The following is a 17,708-nucleotide window of genomic DNA, read 5'->3' on the forward strand; positions in this document are numbered from 1 at the left end:
TATTATCATCATCTGGAGAACTTCTCCCTTTTGACAAAACCCCTCAGAACTCCATGCTTTTCAAACCAACTATTCAGTGGACAAAGTAGTGACAAAGTGAATAGACCAAGACAATCAATCAGATTTGATTCCTTAGGGATTTTATCCACAGTATGAAATGATTTCATGGCAACAAACATAGCACTGGATGGGAATTTCCAGTTCTCAGCAATCGTGCTGCTGCTGCTTAGTCACTTCAGTCATGTCCAACTCTGTGCATCCCTGTGAGCTATAGCCCACCAGGCTCCTCTCTCCATGGAATTCTCCAGGCAAGAGTATTGGAGTGGGTTGCCATGTCCTCCTCCAGGGGATGGTCCCAACCCAGGGATCAAACCCAGGTCTCCTGCACTGGAAGGTGAGTTGTTACCACTGATCCACCAGAGAAGCGCCCTTACCCCTCCCGCCCTGCCCTGTTTGATAAGACAAGCATATTTGTTTTTGTTGTTCAGTTGCTAAATCATGTCTGACTCTTTGTGACCCCATGGACTGCAGTACACCAGGTTTCTCTGTCGTCCACTGTCTCCTAGAGTTTGCTCAAATTCACATCCACTGAGTCGGTGATGCTGTCTAACTATCTCATTCTCTGCCACCCTCATCTCCTTTTGCCTTCAGTCTTTCCCAGCATCAGGGTCTTTTCCATTGAGAAGGTTCTTCCCATCAGGTAGCCAAAGTAATGGAGCTTCAGTTTCAGAGCAGTCCTTCCAATAAATATTAGTGTTATAAAGATTAAGATAAAAACAAAAACTGTGATCCAAATGTACTTTGAAAACATATATTTTGGGGAAATGAAAAGTTATTTTATTTATCTTCAGGATGGCCTTAAATTACCTCAAGCCTTTTTGTAGATGCTCAGTTACATTTATGTCCATATATAAAACATTCTCTTGTTTAAACTCCCAAATAAAATAATAAATAACTCTTACTTAAAACAGTTTTTTTCCTTGCAAACTATTCAATCATATTGCTCTTCTTAATGTATGCCTCATCTTCTCCAATTATAAAATAATACAATTATATTTTTTAATGCCAGAAATGTATGTTTAAAAACAAACATAATATTACAAAATAGCAAAAAACATAACATTCCCGATCATCTCTTTTCCAGCTGCTACCTAAATAATTGTCAACCTAAATAAATGTCTGAAGCACCTGGAATTTAGAGCCACCTGCTTAAGTGTATTTTACACTGTATATTTAATATGTTTTGTATCATTTTTCAGAAGGATTATAAAGCAGAAAGATCATTTAATGCTTTTAAAAGTTAGATATTGTAAGTGTAGTAAAAAGCTGTACAGGGCATTCACATATAACATTTGTACAATCAACGTCAGGTCTATTTGTTTACCCCTCCCCCCCAAAAAAGGGCAAATCTATGCATGATTCATTGTATTGGGCTCTTTAATGCCCAATTCTGATCCCTGCCAAGGTCTGATTGATTGTTCTATTAATACAACCAAGGCAAAAATTGAAGAATAAATCAAGCAATCCAGGATCAACTTAGTCATGCTACAGAGACATGGTCTAAAAGCCAAAAACCAAAATCCTTTGCAAAGCTTGGCTGAATACCTATTGACTGCCTACTAAATCACTACTGTCTTCATGAATTAGGCTGGTTTGGGGGAGGAGAGGGAGGACCAGAAAGGGCAAAGAGTTGATATATATTAACGGTACCTGATGTATTATTTGTAGGTTTTATACTACATGTTCCCAGGTGGCACTAGAGGTAAAGAACTCGCCTGCCAATGCAGGAGACTTAAGAAATGTAGGTTCAGTCCCTGGGTTGGGAAGATCCCCTGGAGGAGGAAATGACAACCCACTCCAGTATTCTTGCCTGTAAAATTCCATGCACAGAGAAGTCTGGGGGCTACAGTCCATGGATTTGCAAAGGGTCAGACATGACTGAAGTGACTTAGCATACATACTTCATGTGACCTCTATTTTCTATTATGAGATGCTTTGCCTTTCAAGCTAAGTTGTCGTCCTTCCAAAAATGTCCTTTTTAAAATCAAAGTATATCAGAGAAAGGTGATATGTTAGCAAAAGAATTTGTCAGTAACAAACAAGCCAGGAAACAGACAAGATGAGCTCTTTTCCTTTGAACAGTGCATATGCTTATCCTCAACCTCCTCACTCCCATTCATTCTCCTGAGCCTTCTGGAATTTGGCTTTGGTTCCTACCACTCCAGCAGAGATACTTTTATGGTCACCATTTACTTCCTAAATGCCAAATTAAACAAGCACATTGTATTGCTTATCTTGTTAAAAACTCACAGCCACTTTTTAAATTTGTGAGTCATTTCACTGTTCTTGAAATCTGCTTTCCTTTTTTCTTTATCCACACTATCTCTTCATTTCCTCATTCCTAGATAGCCTCCTCACACTCCATCCATTCCAGGATTTTGTTCTCAGAACTGTTCTCTTTCTACTCTTATAGGCTCAGGTTTTCAGCATGAAACACAATGTTAATTGTTTCTGAATCTATACCTCCAGCACAAAATTTGTTATGGTTCTAAAAGTCATATATCCAACAGTCTATTAAACTGAGTAATGTTGTCAACCATTAACCATCCTTCTCTCATCCTCAGACCTCACCCATCACCAAGTAAGTTCTACTGGTTTTATTACTTTAAAAAGTGGCCTGCCCTTACCCTCCTCTCTGCCTGTTCCCCACTCTTCTCTTTCCCAGTCACAGCCATCTCTATACTTGATTCTTGCTTCTCTCAAAGGATGATAGAATCTCCTCTCAAAGGATGATAGAATCTCCTGATTTGTTTCTAGGTTTGAGCTCTTCAAATTTGTCTTCTTGAAATTTACTGACTAGAAGAAGAGGTAGACAATAAACACAATAAGTAAATATGCTAAAAGGTGAGGAATAAATAGTATCATAGTAAAATATACTATATAATATATAATGGTATAATAGTAAAAAAAATTGAGGATTGGAAACAAATGGTGAGGTAGAGCATTGCTTACAAAATGCCCCATAGGCTGACTCCTCCCTGCCTCCCTGCCATTTTAACTTCACCTCCCCACCCAGTTTTAAAGTTTTACACCAAACTACCTGCTTTTTCCTATGTCTTTGTTTATGACAGCCTTTCTGCCAGCAGTTTCTTTTCCTCATCACTGAAAAATTCATATTCATTTAAGTATTATTGGACATACACTAGACTGGCACGATGTTTGGACTTTCTAGTCCTGTATACCTTGTGTATTCCTAACTATGCAGTTAGGGCTGTAGATTATTATTGTCAGCTTATTTTTCTGTCTCTCACTAGGAGACAGACAATAAGACAGGGATCATATCTTGCTCACATTATATTCCCAACACATTCATTGAAATGGGCATTGCTTTATTTGCCCTGTGACTATATTTCTATAATTTCATAGTCATCCAACATCCACTTCTTTTCATATAGATGCAAGCTTTAGATACACTATTTTTTTCTCTATAATTCAGGATACAATGCAGTGCTAAATCACTTCAGTCATGTCTGACTGTGCAACCCTGTAGACTATAAACCGCCAGGCTCCTCTGTCCATGGGATTCTTCAGGCAAGAATACTGGAGTGGGTTGCCGTGCCCTCCTCTAGGGGATCCTTCCAGCCCAGGGATCAAACTAACGTCTCTTATATCTCCTGCATTGGCAAGTGAGTTCTCAATGGCACCCCACTCCAGTAGTCTTGCCTGGAAAATCCCATGGATGGAGGAGCCTGGAAGGCTCCAGTACATGGGGTTGCTGAGGGTCTGACACAACTGAGCGACTTCCCTTTCACTTTTCACTTTCATGTATTGGAGAAGGAAATGGCAACCCACTCCAGTGTTCTTGCCTGGAGAATCCCAGGGACGGGGGAGCCTGGTGGGCTGCCGTCTGTGGGGTCTCACAGAGTCGGACACGACTGAAGTGACTTAGCAGCAGTAGCAGTAGCAGCAGTGCTACTTGGGAAACCTATATAATCCAGGATAGTTGATTTAAAAGATCTTCTATATCTACGGTTATCCTTTCTATGTATTGTAGTTAAATATTCTGAGTCTAATCTGTCTAAATCAGTCTTTAAACCATTTCCAAATTGCTGCATTAGGATGAGATTGCAGGGGAGGTCATACCACTGCAGTCCTTAAATCCAAAGAGTGCAAAAAATATGTGCAATTTTTAATAGAGAGAAACAAACTCTCTGGAAAATGGGGAATGGGCAGGGGGAAAAAGGTATGGATAAAAACACATCATATCTCTACTAATCACAGTCCCTATATCACAAGAAAACTGGACTATAAAAGTGGGTGGCCAAGATCACTGCAATTTGCATTTTTTTCTCCAGATTATTTAAGTGTGTCTTCTCACCACAATTTTAAAGCAGTGTTCTGTTTATATTATGTTTAACTTAGGTTGTCTGATTTATAGCATCTTTTTCCACTTCATATATTTGCATATTTATCACCTGCTTAAAAAGAATATATATATATATTTGTGTACATACATGCATTATTTTTATAAATACTAAATAAATATTTTAATATGTATGAATAATATACCTTGAGTTATAACAATAATTTTGATAAAGGTAAACCTTTATTTTTAAAAATATTGTAAACTACATATAAGCTCAACAAACATAGAGCAGAAACTTCCAGTAAGTTATTTATGTAAATCAACAGAAATTTTAGTTTATTGCTGGTTATTAAAATTAGTAATAGAAAAGAAACAGCCAAAAGGTAAATGTGAACTAATATACAGTATCTCATTAAAAATGCATTATCAAAAACAAGATAGTCTCTTTTAAGTTAAAAGTAATTGGACCAATGAATTAGTCTAGGTTTTAATTAAAAATTGAAAATTCAGTATAACTGTTACCTAATTTTATCAGCTAGAAAAATAAAGCACAATATAAACTGATTTAATATTTAGATTTATTAATGAAGAGATATCTGGAACATTATGTTTGATCTACATTTTGCAAATTAATTACAATTGAGGTACCTAAGAAGATGGATATTTGAAAAGAAATGTACATATCATGTACCATGTAATTTTGCTCACATTAATATTTTCTTAAATATCTGACAAAACAAACTAATATGGCTTTTAAAATGTTGACTTTTAATAGACTGCACTACCCTGATGCAGAATATACAATAAGCACAAATTCTAAAATGAACATTAATGCTTAGCCACAGACTAATGTTTAGCCATGGACTAGTTTAATACATAAGTGAGCCAGTTCAGTAAGTTCAGTCACTCAGTTGTATCCGACTCTTTGCAACTCCATGAATCGCAGCATGCCAGGCCTCCCTGTCCCACACCAACTCCCAAAGTTTACCCAAACCCATATCCATCAAGTCGGTGATGCCATCCAGCCATCTCATCCTCTGTCATCCCCTTCTCCTCCTGCCCCCAATCCCTCCCAACATCAGGGTTTTCCAATGAGTCAGCTCTTTGCATGAGGTGGCCAAAGTATTGGAGTTTCAGCTTCAGCATCAGTCCTTCCAATGAACACCCAGGACTGGTCTCCTTTAGGATGGACTGGTTGGATCTCCGTGCAGTCCAAGGGACTCTCAAGAGTCTTCTCCAACACCACAGTTCAAAAGCATCAATTCTTCAGCGCTCAGCTTTCTTCACAATTCAACTCTCACATCCATACATGACCACTGGAAAAACCAGAGCCTTAACTAGATGGGCCTTTGTTGGCAAAGTAATGTCTCTGCTTTTGAATATGCCATCTAGGTTGGTCATAACTTCCCTTCCAAGGAGCAAGCGTCTTTTAATTTCATGGCTGCAGTCACCATCTGCAGTGATTTTGGAGCCAAAAAAAAAATAAAGTCTGACACTGTTTCCACTGTTTCCCCATCTATTTGCCATGAAATGATGGAACCAGATGCCATGATCTTAGTTTTCTGAATGTTGAGCTTTAAGCCAACTTTTTCACTCTCCTCTTTCACTTTCATCAAGAGGCTTTTTAGTTCCTCTTCACTTTCTGCTATAAGGGTGGTGTCATCTGCATATCTGAGGTTACTGATATTTCTCCCAGCAATCTTGATTCCAGCTTGTGCTTCTTTCAGCCCAGCGTTTCTCATGATGTACTCTGCATAGAGGTTAAATAAGCAGGGTGACAATATACAGCTTTGACATAATCCTTTTCGTATTTGGAACCAGTCTGTTGTTCCATGTCCAGTTCTGACTGTTGCTTCCTGACCTGCATATAGGTTTCTCAAGAGGCAGGTCAGGTGGTCTGGTATTCCCATCTCTTGAAGAATTGTCCACAGTTTATTGTGATCCACACAGTCAAAGGCTTTGGCATAGTCAATAAAGCAGAATAGATGTTTTTCTGGAACTCTCTTGCTTTTTCCATGATCCAGAGGATGTTAGCAATTTGATCTCTGGTTCCTCTGCTTTTTCTAAAACCAGCTTGAACATCTGGAAGTTCACGGTTCACATAAATGAGTAGATATATTCAAATAATCAAATAGCCTTCTATTTTCTAATATTTAATCTCAGGTTAGAAAGCAAGAATATTTACTTTTGTAATTTTCTTATTTTCACACTGGCTTCTTGATATTTTTTATATCCTCCCATATTTTCAAATTCATCTTCACCTTTCTACCCTCAAATCTCTCTTACATTCCTCATTACTTTTATATATGAAATTTGATGCTTCTAGAGTCTACATATTGTCCCTTAGCCAATGCTTGGTTAATGTTATTTCCATATATGACATCCTTCAGTGACTGACCATTGTCTACCAAAGGAATCCCGATTTCCTTAGAATGCTGTTTGCATCATTTATGACTTAGTCTCAAACTGTCGTTCTGCATTCAGCTCTCACTACTATATAAAAAACCCTGGAGTTAATCAGATGTTATTGCACAAATGTATGCTTCTTCTTTTAAATTCTGAGTTCAGCCTGTGCTGTTTCTTTACTGAATAGGCATTTAACTTAATCTCTCACTCCCTTTTTGTCAGATCTCTCTATTTAAAATCTTACCCATCCTTCAAGACCTATTTCAAATTTCAACTCATCCATGAATCTTTCCCATATCACCTAAGAAGTAATTTTTTGTTCAACTCAATTCCTATTACAAGGCTGTATATGAATTACGTTCCTGTGGACATTTGTATTTTAACACACCAAGACATACATACTAGGGATACTACAGTAAAGAAGGATACTGTAATAGAGTAGAGATACTAGACGAGTATACAAATGATTGCAAATCAAAAAAAAAGTAAGGACCTTTTCCTAAGAAAAGTACATAGAAATTCTGGGAGGATATTGAAATATACCATTGAGGAAAATTTCATTTGTGATGACAAGTGAGATACATCTTGAACAAAACACAATAATTTTGGAAATCAGAGATAAGGTGCAGAATATTCCCAGTGAAATATGAATCAAGGTATAAAGATAAAAGTATTCAGAGCATGCTCACGGATAGTGTTACAGGCTAAACTCCTTTCCTTCAAAATTTATGTGTTGAAGACCTAACCTTCAGTATCTCAAAATATAACTATATTTCGATAGGGCCTTTAAAAGAGGTGATTAAATTAAAATGAAGCTGATAGGGTGGTCCTAACTCAATCTGACTGATGTCTTTACAAGAAAAGGAAATCTGGACACAAGAGACACCAGCGATGCATGCATGTAGAGAAAAGGTGACGAAAGGGCACAGCAAGAAGGGGGGTATCTGCAAGCCAGGGAGAGAAACCAGCCATGCTGACAGCTTGCCTCCCGAACTGTGAAAAAATAAATTTCTGTTGTTTAAGCCACCCAGTACTCCTTTATGGCAGCCGTAGCCAACTAATACAGATACCTCATTCAATTTTGCAACATAAATATCAAGTAATGGAGATAAAGCTATGTATGTGGGTGTTATGGAGAAGGCAATGGCACCCCACTTCAGTACTCTTGCCTGGAAAATCCCATGGATGGAGGAGCCTGGTGGGCTGCAGTCCATGGGGTCACTAAGAGTTGGACATGACTGAGCAACTTCACTTTCACTTTTCACTTTCATGCATTGGAGAAGGAAATGGTAAACCACTCCAGTGTTCTTGCCTGGAGAATCCCAGGGACGGGGGAGCCTGGTGGGCTGCCATCTATGGGATCGCACAGAGCTGGACACGACTGAAGTAACTCAGCAGCAGCAGCAGCATGTGGGTATTAACAAAAAAAATTAGTTAAGTGAACTGATACATATAGTACATAAAAAAATTAGGACAGTATCTTGACTACTCAACCTACATTCTACTTCAGATGGTCTATCTTAACCAATCATGGTAATTTGATGCCCCTTGCTTGCCAATGATCAACTCATAGACAGGTTGTCTTAAGTCATTTTTGGCCAAGGAGACATGAGATACTAGGGATGCTTTGGGGGACTGTTTTATTACCAATAAGAGAACAAAGGCAGATTCTTCCTTCCTGTCTCTAAGTATTGGACCATAGCCTGAGGATGAAGAGATTCCTGACACAGAAGAGCAAGATGATGATGATGTCACTGACCTACTGCATCAACCTACTCTGTGTCTGTTCCACCTCTGACTCCCTATTAATTAAGATAGCAAGTTTTTCATTGATTTGTACAAACTGAGTTAAGTATAATATTCCTTGTAGCCAAAGGCAACTTAAACAAATACTAGGCTGAGTGGAGTAATATGCCCTATATTCAAAGGTTAGTCACTAAAGAACTGTATTTAGTAGTAATAAAGATAGTAACTATATAGTAACCATACTTAGAAGTAATATAGATGGGATTAGAGTGAAGAAAGTCATGAAGTGCGAAGACCCAGGTAAGAGGCTAAATATCCTAGTGATAAGTTAGAGATTTAAGCCTAGGAACATGACAGGCCTCTAGAGAAGGTGTCAATGGTAGTGGGAAAGGGTAATGGGATTCTATTTCCAACTTCAATGTCATTATTCAAATTCAAGTGCTCATTCTTTCTTTCCCGAATTACTGTAGTAGTCCTCACTAACTTTCCTGTCTTTGAGTTTACTCCCTTACTCTCACCCTCTTTATCTGCCCTTCTAAAATTCATTTACCATATAGCAACTAGGGTTATTTTTATAAAAATATTAATTTCACTCATGTCCCTTAAAATCTTTTCATTGTCTTTCCATAGCATTTTAGAATAAAACCCAAATTACTTAGCATTCTATACAAGACTTCTCACAATCTGTCCATGTAGGTCTCATCCTAACACACTGTTATAGTTGAATTTTTCTCTCTCCCCACAAAATAAAGACATGCCTTATGTCCTAAGCCCCAAGGCCTCAGAACATGACCTTATTTGGAAATAGGACTGTTGCATGTAAAATTTGCAAGTCTCCTACAGTCTCCTGAGCTCTTCCTAATTCTCTGGCAACTCCTTCTTGTTTTTGTTCCTCTTAAATGTTATAGTATCCCAGTCTTCAAGTCCTCACCATTATTCTCTTATTTGCCTGGATACACTTGTCCATTGCCAAGGCTTTAAACATGTACTCTGATCTGTGACTCTGAAATGTACACCTATAGTCATCAACAAGCCTCACTAAATTTGTATATCTAACTTTTTACCCAATATCTCTAAATTACCAATAAAGAGAATAACCCTAATACATCCAATGAGGCCTAGACTCTCTCCCACCCCAACTCATCCCCACAAATAATATTTCCTATCTCAGAAATTGCTACAACTTTTGTGCTATTTGTTTAGCTATCACCTCTGCTTCTTATCTTATAATTTACATTTAATTCACTCAGTCCTCTCAGGTTTTCTGTCATAATCTATGTTAAATTTGATCACTTTTAATCACTTCAAATATTAAACATCAACAGCCCCTCTGACTTTAGAATGGACTTCCATGCTCTGTAGCCTCCTAAATGCCTTGTTTCCTATCTGGTTTCCTATGGTCTGTTCTCTACAAGTAACAAAGAGTGAGCACTGTTAAATATGAATAATTAACACATTACATATATTAGGCCATTTATTTTCACAATAACCCCTTATTAAAAATGGTTGATATTTACTTTTCCATTTCACAGATAAGAAAAACAAGTAACTTGCCCAAGATGATAGCTGATAATGACAGACTGGAGTTGAAACTGAGGCAGCCTGCTTTCTTAAACTCACACTGTTATACACTCACACCTGTGCTTAAAACCATTCAATGGTCTTTCACCATCCATCGTGTTAAAGGAAAATACAAAATATAGACCAGACTTGAAAATTCCTTGAGCAGACAAAACCAATTAAGCCAGTGAGCAAAACTAAATATAACTCTCTCATGAACCTAAGTGAAACTTAAGCTATTTCTTATAAATGCCTCTGATAATCAAAAGAAACTTAAGTCCTCTTCCTAAAAAATGATTTAAGATGACCACTTTTAATCAATCCCTGTCCCCTGGGAGAAACTCCACTGTAATAATCAATCATTGTAAAGATTAAACAATTTCCTCATTTTCACTCTGTAAGACATCCTATAATATCAGGCTTCATATGAGTCTTGAATTTGAAAGCTCACAGTTCGTGGACTGCTCTTATACGTGTAATAAACTCTTACTAAATACTATTTTACTGATCTGAAAGTTTTTATTTTGCGACATCTGATTTTTTGATAATCAAACAAAATGTACCCTTCTTACCATGACTTAGGTCTACATTAGTTTTCATGTGTTTGCCCCTGCCTACATCTCCAACTCATTGCAACCATTTCCCCTCAGTCTTTATTGTTCCTCACATAGCATCAAGCTGTATCAATCTCGGAGCTTCTGCACCTTGTGACACTGTGGTTTCCTCCTACTCTTCTCCCAGATCTCTGGATGACTCACTGTCTCGATTATTTAAGTATCAACAGTCCCCAGGAAACCTATCTGAAACAACCTTCTCTCCCAGGGTTTTCTCTCTCCCCACACTTCACTCTCCATCCCTTTAGATGGCTGCATTACCCTCATCACTGCCTGGGATTATTTAAATATATTTGCTTCGTGTTTAACTGCATGATAGCGATACGTTTAGCATAATATTGTTTTCTTTACAATTTTGAGATCTGTGTTTTGAAATAACTTGACACATTAAAATGTGTTTATATTTACTAATACAATCTTGGAAGAGGTCAGCCTACAAGAAAAAATGTATTTATCCATGCAAAGTGCCCACACGGTGTCATTTCTATTATAGATATTTGAAAAAGATATAGTTAGAAAGTGAACACGTGAACATTTAAAAATACATTTCAAAATATCATTAACCTAAATAATGATTTTCCTTTGGGATAAATGTTCTCTGACAAATTTAAATTACCCACCTATGATTGAAAGCAATAAATTATTTCAGGAAAAATAAGAATTAATATAAATATCCCTAATTCTGTGTGCTTAACTTCTCTTGCCTCCAATTCAAATCCAACCATGGGACCACTAACAAAAGCGCCACTGCACTAGCATATCCACTCTTATTAGTTAGCACCACTTTTAAAAATAAGATAAATGTTTTACTTTAATGTGCTAGTATATCTCTTCGAGAGGTTTGAATTCCTTCATTTCTTAAAATAATAGATGAGAGCACAGTACTTACAAAGACAGAAAGTAACATCAGAAGTCTGGAATAGCAGCAGGTATGTGAGGCATACAAAAATAGTGAGGCATATATATATATGCTGATATGGACTTCAATAACAGGCTGTTCTCCTGGGAAGGTGTTTTTACAGACACTTCAATCATTTATGCTACTAGCCTTTGCTTTACCGGGGGGTGTTGTTTTGTTTTTTGTTTTCCTTAAGTGGGTCAAGAGCACATATGTTTTAAGCACAGAAAAAAATGTTACAGTACTAAATAATAAGGCCTTGATTTAAAAAGGATACCATTCACAAGGATGTAGTTTAAGACTTTAGTTATTCCCAATGTGACCTCCTGGCCTTACTTGATTCTCAGCAGAAAACCATCTGCATTCTCTACAATGTATGTAAATACCACCAACTGTTATTGGAGAAACACATGTTAAGCACATGATGTGTCAGGTAAGGGAAAAAGAGAAGTGTTTTTCCTCATAAATTTTAATCTCCATCCCTTCCTCATTTCTTGTTCTCTCTGCAGTAGTAAATCTGTGTAGTGTGGTGAGAAGGGTCAACTCGTTCAGGCCACTGGAGTCCCATCTAATGCCCCTATGTCCTTATGCTTCCAAAAACTCTCTCAACATCTCTCTCACTCCAGAAAAAAATTTATTATTTCCTGAAGAAATTTATTACCTTCCTCTGTATGTGCTTACAAAATGGCCATTTCTTAGCATTCCAGGGAGACTCAGAATGAAAAATAAAATCACCATCCAAGGCTGAGATTTTTATGAGTTTGCAAATTTGAAGAAATGACAAAAGTAAACATTAGAAAATAGAAGAGAAGGCAGAGTGAGAGAAAAGGCAAAGCTTGAGTCATGGGTTTGTTGACAAACTGATCGACCTTTTTGTCTAGGTATATGAGCCTTGCAATTCCCAAATATTTGGGCTTTAGAATTTCCTTTTTGGAAAAGCTGGTCTTTTCTTCATAGAACTCAAAGGCAAATGAATTGTCAGCTTGGTTATCTGGTTATATGAATGATTTTCCAGAAAATTATCAAATTTAGAAAAATATTTTCATGGAGTAGATTTGGCCCTACTTATATATTTGAATAGTTTTTCTTATTTTTTTATTCTAGAAAGCTAGGATATGCTCCTGTTCTTTCATTACCTATCTAAAAAGTAAAAGCTACACTTACTGATGAAATAAATGTAAACCCTACATACCAGTTTGTTCACTTTTTTACAGTATTAAATTTAGATTTTCTTTAAACTAAAAACATTCTTGTCATTCATGCTCAGGAGATGTTGTTAGGTTGGGGAACACAGGTTAAGTGTTTAAAAAATATATTCACTCTATGATAAATTTATTTGTTCATAAATGTCAGCTAGGCTTTTAAGCCTGGAGGAAGCAATGCTTGTAAAACTTTAAATTTTTATAAACTTTTAACTTTAAATGTAGTCTGGAGGAATACAAATTAAGCCTGTTTTCTGTAAAAACGTACATTTTTTTTTTTCCCTCCCTTAGAGGTATTTCACTGCAAACATGCTGTAAGTAACTCAAGTCATACAACCAGGCTATGTTTTACTACTTAGTTGTGTGACAAGAGACTTAATCAGCCTGAAAAATGTTGACACCTCAAGATTGGTGTTAGAAAAAAACATAATGCCTGATCATTGGAACTTGGGACTAAAAGCTCGCACTTTTCATTTAATAGAAAATCAGATAACTATATACAAGTAGGAATAGATGGTGCAGAAAATTTCAAATTAAATATGAAAGATGCAAATTGTCAAGCATTAGATTGTATGATTACTCTTGATTTAATGAACCCCAATGTCTAGAGAAAGACCTCTAACTTGTCAGGTTGTTCTCCATAAAATGAACATTTTTGCTGTACTATGTTGCTCTTTGCAAAGGTTTATTTCTAATATAGCCCAATTTCTACAAGCAAGTTATTGGAAGCAAAATCTACAGACTTATAAAATACTTAGCAGTGGAACATATTAACTGACAACAAGTTGAAGGGCATATGTAATAAATATTTTGAATTCAATTATTTCTTAAGATACTTATTAAGCTATTTAAGTATTAAATCCTGCGGTTCTCAGATTAATACAACTGGTTCAGAACCCCATTCATTTACTTCTTTGTTTACTAAATGGCAACTCACTCCAGTACTCTTGCCTGGAAAATCCCACGGACAGAGGAGCCTGGCAGACTATAGTCCATGGGGGCGCAAAGAGTCAGACATGACTTAACTTTCACTTTCACTTTTCACTTTCACTTTACTAAATAATAATTAAGTGGCTAGCACATGCTAGGCTCTTCTTGGATTTTCAAGGGCATTTGTTTCAATCTTTTATGGAAGGCACTAGAGATGCTAGTAAATCTGGAGGTCAAATGAGCTTCTAAGACAATATTTTAATATCTTATAACTCCAGCAGGAAAGACAAGGACAAATCATAACAGCATCTTATAGCATGAGTTCAAATTCTACCACAGTCACTTAGTGGTTGTACGAACTTGGTCATTTGAATATCCTAACTCAGTTTTTTTCATCTGTGCAATGAAGACTATGATGATACCTTCCCCATCATGTTGTGAGGGTTAAACATATGATAGAGGTAACAAGTTTATTTTTTTTTAATTTTATTTTATTTTTAAACTTTACATAATTGTATTAGTTTTGCCAAATATCAAAATGAATCCACCACAGGTATACATGTGTTCCCCATCCTGAACCCTCCTCCCTCCTCCCTCCCCATTCCATCCCTCTGGGTCATCCCAGTGCACCAGCCCCAAGCATCCAGTATCGTGCATTGAACCTGGACTGGCAACTCATTTCATACATGATATTTTACATGTTTCAATGCCATTCTCCCAAATCTTCCCACCCTCTCCCTCTCCCACAGAGTCCATAAGACTGTTCTATACATCAGTGTCTCTTTTGCTGTCTCGTACACAGGGTTATTGTTACCATCTTTCTAAATTCCATATATATGCGTTAGTATACTGTATTGGTGTTTCTCTTTCTGGCTTACTTCACTCTGTATAATAGGCTCCAGTTTCATCCACCTCATTAAAACTGATTCAAATGTATTCTTTTTAATGGCTGAGTAATACTCCATTGTGTGTATGTACCACTGCTTTCTTATCCATTCATCTGCTGATGGACATCTAGGTTGCTTCCATGTCCTGGCTATTATAAACAGTGCTGCGATGAACATTGGGGTACACGTGTCTCTTTCCCTTCTGGTTTCCTCAGTGTGTACGCCCAGCAGTGGGATTGCTAGATCATAAGGCAGTTCTATTTCCAGTTTTTTAAGGAATCTCCACACTGTTCTCCATAGTGGCTGTACTAGTTTGCATTCCCACCAACAGTGTAAGAGGGTTCCCTTTTCTCCACACCCTCTCCAGCATTTATTACTTGTAGACTTTTGGATCGCAGCCATTCTGACTGGTGTGAAATGCTATCTCATAGTGGTTTTGATTTGCATTTCTCTGACAATGAGTGATGTTGAGCATCTTTTCATGTGTTTGTTAGCCATCTGTATGTATTCTTTGGAGAAATGTCTATTTAGTTATTTGGCCTATTTTTTGATTGGATCATTTATTTTTCTGGAGTTGAGCTGTAGGAGTTGCTTGTATATTCTCGAGATTAGTTGTTTGTCAGTTGCTTCCTTTGCTATTATCTTCTCCCATTCTGAAGGCTGTCTTTTCACCTTGCTAAGAGTTTCCTTTGATGTGCAGAAGCTTTTAAGGTTAATTAGGTCCCATTTGTTTATTTTTGCTTTTATTTCCAATATTCTGGGAGGTGGGTCATAGAGGATCCTGCTGTGATATATGTCAGAGTGTTTTGCCTATGTTCTCCTCTAGGAGTTTTATAGTTTCTGGTCTTACGTTTAGATCTTTAATCCATTTTGAGTTTATTTTTGTGTATGGTGTTAGAAAGTGTTCTAGTTTCATTCTTTTACAAGTGGTTGACCAGATTTCCCAGCACCACTTGTTAAGGAGATTGTTTTTAATCCATTGTATATTCTTGCCTCCTTTGTCAAAGATAAGGTGTCCATATGTGCGTGGATTTATCTCTGGGCTTTCAATGTTGTTCCATTGATCTATATTTTTGTGCCAGTACCATACTGTCTTGATAACTGTGGCTTTGTAGTAGAGCCTGAAGTCAGGTAGGTTGATTCCTCCAGTTCCATTCTTCTTTCTCAAGATAGCTTTGGCTATTCGAGGGTTTTTGTATTTCCGTACAAATTGTGAAATTATTTGTTCTAGCTCTGTGAAGAATACCATTGGTAGCTTGATAGGGATTGCATTGAACCTATAAATTGCTTTGGGTAGTATACTCATTTTCACTATATTGATTCTTCCAATCCGTGAACATGGTATATTTCTCCATCTGTTAGTGTCCTCTTTGATTTCTTTCACCAGTGTTTTATAGTTTCCTATATATAGGTCTTTAGTTTTTTTAGGTAGATATATTCCTAAGTATTTTATTCTTTCCATTGCAATGGTGAATGGAATTGTTTCCTTAATTTCTCTTTCTGTTTTCTCATTATTAGTGTATAGGAATGCAAGGGATTTCTGGGTGTTGATTTTATATCCTGCAACTTTACTATAGTCATTGATTAGTTCTAGTAATTTTCTGGTGGAGTCTTTAGGGTTTTCTATGTAGAGGATCATGTCATCTGCAAATGGTGAGAGCTTTACTTCTTCTTTTCCAATTTGGATTCCTTTTATTTCTTTTTCTGCTCTGATTGCTGTGGCCAAAACTTCCATAACTATGTTGAATAGTAATGGTGAAAGTGGGCACCCTTGTCTTGTTCCTGACTTTAGAGGAAATGCTTTCAATTTTTCACCATTGAGGCTAATGTTTGCTGTGGGTTTGTCATATATAGCTTTTATTATGTTGAGGTATGTTCCTTCTATTCCTGCTTTCTGGAGAGTTTTTATCATAAATGGATGTTGAATTACAGGGGACACATACAGACTGAAAGTGAAGGGCTGGAAAAAGATTTTCCATGCAAATAGGGACCAAAAGAAAGCAGGAGTAGCAATACTCATATCAGATAAAATAGACAAAAGCTGTGAAAAGAGACAAAGATGGTCACTACATAATGATCAAAGGATCAATCCAAGAAGAAGATATAACAATTATAAATATATATGCACCCAACACGGGAGCACCGCAGTATGTAAGACAAATACTAACAAGTATGAAAGGAGAAATTAACAATAACACAATAATAGTGGGAGACTTTAATACCCCACTCACACCTATGGATAGATCAACTAAACAGAAAATTAACAAGGAAACACAAACTTTAAATGATACAATAGACCAGTTAGACCTAATTGATATCTATAGGACATTTCATCCCAAAACAATGAATTTCACCTTTTTCTCAAGCACACATGGAACCTTCTCCAGGATAGATCACATCCTGGGCCATAAAGCTAGCCTTGGTAAATTCAAAAAAATAGAAATCATTCCAAGCATCTTTTCTGACCACAATGCAGTAAGATTAAATCTCAATTACAGGAGAAAATCTATTAAAAATCCCAACATATGGAGGCTGAACAACACGCTGCTGAATAACCAACAAATCACAGAAGAAATCAAAAAAGAAATCAAAATTTGCATAGAAACAAATGAAAATGAAAACACAACAACCCAAAACCTGTGGGACACGGTAAAAGCATTCCTAAAGGGAAAGTTCATAGCAATACAGGCACACCTCAAGAAACAAGAAAAAAGTCAAATAAATAACCTAACTCTACACCTAAAGCAACTAGAAAAGGAAGAAATGAAGAACTCCAGGGTTAGTAGAAGGAAAGAAATCTTAAAACTTAGAGCAGAAATAAATGCAAAAGAAACAAAAGAGATCATAGCAAAAATCAACAAAACCAAAAGCTGGTTTTTTGAAAGGACAAATAAAATTGACAAACCATTAGCCAGACTCATCAAGAAACAAAGGGAGAAAAATCAAATCAATAAAATTAGAAATGAAAATGGAGAGATCACAACAGACAACACAGAAATACAGAGGATCATAAGAGAGTACTATCAACAATTATATGCCAATAAAATGGGCAACGTGGAAGAAATGGACAAATTCTTAGAAAAATACAACTTTCCAAAA

At 36.7% G+C, this 17,708-nt stretch overlaps 1 long non-coding RNA gene across 1 annotated transcript in view; it reads left to right on the plus strand.

Moving 5' to 3' along the window:
• The first annotated feature begins 258 nt into the window (after positions 1-258).
• LOC129657203 (uncharacterized) overlaps positions 259-17,708 on the plus strand; it is a 38,701-nt gene continuing 21,251 nt past the window's right edge. Inside the window, exon 1 of the long non-coding RNA XR_008716602.1 lies at positions 259-394. This is a non-coding gene — a long non-coding RNA (uncharacterized LOC129657203). The remainder of the gene's footprint in view (positions 395-17,708) is intronic.

This window comes from Bubalus kerabau, chromosome 7 (assembly GCF_029407905.1).
Source record: "Bubalus kerabau isolate K-KA32 ecotype Philippines breed swamp buffalo chromosome 7, PCC_UOA_SB_1v2, whole genome shotgun sequence".
NCBI classification, from domain to species: Eukaryota; Metazoa; Chordata; class Mammalia; order Artiodactyla; family Bovidae; genus Bubalus; species Bubalus kerabau.